Source organism: Pistacia vera, unplaced genomic scaffold, assembly GCF_008641045.1.
Source record: "Pistacia vera cultivar Batoury unplaced genomic scaffold, PisVer_v2 Contig121, whole genome shotgun sequence".
NCBI classification, from domain to species: domain Eukaryota; kingdom Viridiplantae; phylum Streptophyta; class Magnoliopsida; order Sapindales; family Anacardiaceae; genus Pistacia; species Pistacia vera.
The window spans coordinates 1,252,754-1,258,753 of NW_022195260.1; positions in this window are offsets into that span (position 1 = coordinate 1,252,754).

Here is a 6,000-nt window from a genome sequence, read left to right on the forward strand (position 1 = left end):
CAACCAAACAACCCATACTCCAACACATACAATTTGGGGTAGAGAAATCATCCAAATCTGGCTTAGGGCAATCAGAACCAGCAAAATAATCAATGGAACCAAAGGACTTTGTCGAATAACCAACCAGGGGTGAATAATCAACCGGGAGATCCAAGAGTGACAAAGTTGGAGGACATGTTTGGGAAATTCATGCAGGAGACCACGGGATTTATGAATGAGACAAGGACGAATTTCAGAAATCAAGGGGTGTCCATTCGGAATCTTGAGGTATAGATGGGCCAATTGGCCGAGAAGCTAAATGAGAGACCGCAGGGTTCCTTACTAAGCAATACAATCACTAACCCACGTGAGCAAGCAAATGCCATAATTTTGAGGAGTGGGACAGTTTTGGAAGAGGTTAAACAAGCTAGAAAGAAAGAATCTAACAAGGAAGAATCTGAAGAGGAAGTTGATGAAGAGATTGTAGTTGATGAGAAACCAAGCGGTTTGGAGGATGAGAACAAGAAGAAGGATGAAAGGAAAAAGAAGAAGGAGAAATTGCCATTCCCCGAGATACCACCAGAGTTGGCACATCACACTCCACCCGTGCCTTTTTCTCAGTGACTGAAAAAGAAAAATCAGGATAAGCAGTTTTTAAAATTTATTGAAATTTTTAAAAAATTGCATATTAACATTCCTTTTGCAGATGCCGAGCTACGCAAAGTTCCATAAGGAAATCCTTTCAAACAAAAGGAAGTTATAAGATGAGGAAACGGTCATGCTTACGGAAGAGTGCAGTGCCATTCTCCAGAAGAAGTTACCCCCGAAGCTTAAAGATCTAGGGAGTTTTACTATTTCTTGCACTATAGGAGATATTATGTTTGATCATGTTTTATGTGATTTAGGTGCTAGTATTAATTTAATGCCCGTTTCTGTTTTTAGGAGACTGGGAATTGGTGAAGTGAAGCCAACGACCATGTCATTGCAACTAGCGAATAGGTCCATAAAACATCCGAGGAGGATAGTGGAGGATGTGTTGGTGAAGGTGGATAAGATAATTTTTCCAGCTGATTTTGTGGTTCTGGATATGGAAGAGGATAAGGAAATTCCTCTTATTTTGGGCCTATCATTCTTGGCCACGGGGAGAGCACTAATAGATGTGCAAGAAGGAAAGCTATTGTTGAGAGTTTAAGATGAAACAGTAACTTTCAATGTTTTTGAGGCGATGAAGCTTCCATCAGAATCGGATTCGTGCTTTAGTGTCGATGTGGTGGATAAATTGGTTGTGGAATCTATTGAAGAAAACACCCCACAATTACCTCTAGAAGCATTTATAGCCAAATCTAAAACAGTAGAGGTAGATGATTCGACGAGTAATGAATGTGCTAGGTTGTTAGAAGCACTTCAACCGATTGATGAGAGTCAGGATTTAGAATTTGAGGAGTTTGATTTTGAAAAAGAGAAGGAAAAGGAAAAGGAAAAAAATGAAGAACCTCCAAAGCTTGAGTTGAAACCTTTACCTTCCCACCTCAAATATGTATATCTTGGGGACTTAGAAACCTTCCCAGTGATCATTAGTTCAGGATTAAGTAAATTGGAGGAAGAGCGGTTGATTAGGGTGTTGAGGGAACATAAACTAGCAATTGGATGGATGATTTCGGACATTAGAGGCATCTCGCCATCATTTTGCATGCATAAGATTCTCATGGAGGATGATATTAAGCCTAGGGTGCAACCACAATGAAGATTGAATCCTTTGATGAAGCAAGTGATGAGAAAGGAGGTGGTGAAACTCTTAGATGCAGGGATTATCTGTCCTATTTCCGACAGTCCGTGGGTGAGCCCGGTACAAGTGGTTCCGAAGAAGGGAGGTATCACGATAGTAAGAAATGAGAGTAATGAATTGATACCAACTAGGACGGTGATGGGCTGGAGAGTGTGCATTGATTATCAAAAATTGAATGAGGCGACAAGAAAAGATCATTTTCCACTACCTTTCATTGATCAGATGTTGGAGAGGTTGGCAGGACATGCCTATTACTGTTTCTTGGATGGGTATTCATGATACAACCAGATTGCCATCGCTCCTGAGGATCAAGAGAAGACGACCTTTACTTGCCCTTATGGCACCTTTGCTTACTGGAGGATGCCTTTTGGGTTATGCAATGCACCAGCAACATTCAGAGATGCATGATGTCGATCTTTGGAGACATGTTGGAACGGTTCATAGAAGTCTTCATGGATGACTTCTCAGTTTTTGGTTCATCTTTTGATAGTTGTCTAATAAATCTTTCTCTTGTTTTGTAGCGATGTAAGGAGACGAACTTGGCGCTCAATTGGGAGAAGTGTCACTTCATGGTCCAGGAAGGAGTAGTGCTCGGCCATAGGATTTCAAAGCATGGAATAGAAGTTGATCGAGCAAAGACAGAAGTGATTGAGAAGCTGTCGCCACCATCAAATGTCAAAGCGGTCTGAAGTTTCTTGGGGCATGCGGGGTTTTACAGACGGTTCATCAAGGATTTTTCTAAGATTTCTAAACCCCGTTGCAATTTATTGAATAAAGATGTTGTGTTTGATTTTAATGATGAATGAATGCATGCCTTTCTAACTCTTAAAAAATTATTAGTATCTGCACCTATTATTACAGCTCCCGATTGGGGACTGCCATTTGAATTAATGTGTGATGCTAGTGATTTTGCTTTAGGGGTAGTGTTAGGGCAGCGGAAGAACAAAATGTTGCATGTAATTCAATATGCTAGCAAAACACTCACTGATGCATAATTGAATTACACCACCACTGAAAAAGAATTGCTGCCTATGGTTTTTGCTTTTGACAAGTTTCGTTCGTATTTGTTAGGTGCAAAGGTAATCGTCTACACGGATCATTCAGCACTTAGGCACCTATTGGCAAAGCAAGAAGCGAAACCTTGGCTCATAAGATGGATCCTATTGCTTCAGGAGTTTGAGCTGGAAATTCGTAATAAGAAGGGGTTAGAAAATGTGGTGGCAGATCACTCGTCGGGAATTGAGAGACCACTCCAGGGAAATACAGAGGAAATCCCAATTAGAGAAACCTTTCTAGATGAGAAGTTGATGAGAGTGGATGAAGCACCATGGTATGCAGATTTTGCAAATTATTTGTCATCAAGGGTGCTCCCAAGTGGTATGACGTTCCGACAAAAGAGAAAATTCTTCTCAGATTTGAAATACTACTTTTGGGAAGAGCCATTTCTATATAGACACTGTGCTGACCAAGTGATATGAAGATGTGTCCGGGAGGAGGAGATGAAAAGCATTCTACGACATTGTCACACGAAGGAAGTTGGTGGCCATTTTGGAGGAACTAGGACAGCAGCCAAGGTTCTACAATCGGGGTTTTATTGGTCAACCCTCTTTAAGGATTCTTTCCAGATGATTGAGGAGTGCGACCAATGTCAACAGAGTGGTAATATTTCAAAAAGAGATGAGATGTCGTTGAACAACATCCTGGTGGTTGAGCTTTTTTATGTGTGGGGGATCGATTTCATGGGTCCCTTCCCAAACTCTTTTGGGAATACATATATCTTGGTAGCAGTGGATTATGTGTCAAAGTGGGTTGAAGCAGTTGCATTGCCGACTAATGATGCCAGGGTAGTGATTAAGTTTGTGAGAAAGCATATTTTCTCAAGGTTTGGGGTACCATAGGCAATTATTAGTGATGGAGGTTCCCACTTTTGCAATAGGCAACTGGATGCACTGTTGGGTAAATATGGAGTGACACATAAAGTTGCAACGCCTTACCATCCACAAACATGCGGGCAAGTGGAACTGTCTAATAGAGAGCTTAAAGGCATTTTAGAAAAGACAGTTAATGCATCTAGGAAGGATTGGTCACAGAAATTGGATGATGCATTATGGGCCTACCGAACTGCATTTAAGAATCCGATTAGTATGTCTCCCTTTAGGATGGTTTATGGGAAAAGATGTCACTTACCGGTGGAACTTGAGCATAAAGCATATTGGGCAGTCAAACAGCTAAATATGGATTTAAGAGCTGTTGGGGAGGAAATGATGCTGACTTTGAACGAACTCGATGAGTTCCGTCTCGAAGCATATGAAAATGCTCGAACTTACAAAGAGAAGACAAAAAGGTGGCATGACAAGCATATCAGGAAAAAGGATTTTGAAGTGGGGCAAAAAGTGTTGTTGTTCAATTCTAGACTTAGGTTATTCCCTGGAAAACTTAAGTCTAGATGGTCCGGACCATTCACGATTACAAGAATTCACTCATTCGAAGCAGTGGAAGTTACACATGAAGAAAAGGGCACTTTTAAAGCCAATGGACAGAGATTGAAGCCATACATTGATGGGGTGATGAGTTGCAAATCCATCCCAATATGGGTTGACATTCCGACGTGAAAAATTGAGAGAGTCAAGCTTACCGACTATAAACAAGCACTTCTTGGGAGCCAACCCAAGTGTTTTAAATTTTTGTTCTTCTATTTTTATTTTAGTGTGTTTGAATGTGTTTGATTCTTTTTAATTTGTTTTTTGGGTGTTTCAGGTGAAGTTTTCAGCTAATACAAGGAAAGAAAATGCTCCAGACTTCGCTGGGGCGAAGAAGTATTCTTCGCCGCGGTGAAGCATATTGGGTAAAAATAAGTTTTGAAAAGTCCCAGACTTTGCCGCGGCGAAGATTGTTCTTCGCCGGGGCGAAGCAACCTGAAAATTTGTGGCAGCTACTGTATTTTATCGCCCCAGCGAAGAATTTGTCTTCGCCACGGTAAAGCAAGTTGGACGAAATTCCACTAAGGCAATTTCACCGCGGCGAAGATTTTTCCTTCGCCGGGGTGATTAGCCACTGTAATTTTTCACCCCCGCAAAGTATTTTGCTTCGCTGCGGCGAAACCTGGGTTTCAAATTAGGGTTCATGAACGAAGAACTTCGCCGCGGTGAAGCTTGTTCTTCACCACGGCGAAGCCTGTTTTCTATATATACTCACTTTGGCTTTTCATTTTCCACTCGTTTTTTCAAATACATTTGAGAGAAAAAATTTCCAATTTCAATTCTTTGCCTCCCAAGTGCTTTCCCAACCAAAGTTTTCACTCCTTAACCCTCATAAACACCAAAACAACTCATTTCAACAACAAATTTTTCGAAAATTTCACGAAAATTTCAAGTTCAAGAAATTTGGGGCTTTCCAATCTGGGTTGATTCTGAGTAAATTGGTGGCGAATAATCCTTTGTATTGGTAAGATCTCAAGTTCCCTAAACTCATTTTCGCAAAATTTCAAGTTTTAACTTGTAGATTTGAAAATTTTATTTTTGGTTGAGTTGTGAATTTTGTGAGTTCGATTTTGTTGAAGAAGGGGTTATTGTGCACGTTGTGATATTGAGGAGTGTGGGTGTTGAGTTTTGGAGTGTGTTGTTGAATGTAGAGAAATCATAGTTTGGGGGTCTGATTGCGAATTTTTGGAAGTGTTTTCAATTCTCTTTTTCAGGTTTGAATTAGTTGTTGTGGGGAACCTAGGCTTGAATTTTTGGGTTGCGCTATGAATTGATTTATAGAAAATGACACCTAAAGTTAAGGTTCCATACAAAGGAAAGGGGAAAGGAAAGAAAGTGGACAGTCACTTTGTGAATAAAGAGGCCCAGAAACGATATCAAGGGGCTATCCAAAGAAGAGATAAGGGCTTTATTCCTGAGCGCGGATAGACCGCGAGTTAGGCGTTGGATTGGAGTCGAGGGAGACGATGGGAACTATTTATGAGTGCTCTTGCACAACCTGTTGTAGAGCAGCTAGTAAAGGAGTTTTATGCCAATCTCTCGGATTGTGAAGAGGGTTTTGCATTTGTGAGAGGGGTTGATGTGCCGTTTACAGAAGATGTGATCAATGAGTTTTATAACTTGCCTGGGTTTGATTAGGATGAGTACGGAAGGTTTAGGGGGACATAGTTTGACGATAGTATCATTCTTTCGGTGATTGCAAAACCGGATGTAACTTGGTCAGTGTCGAAGAAACAAAAGAAGACCATTAAGGGA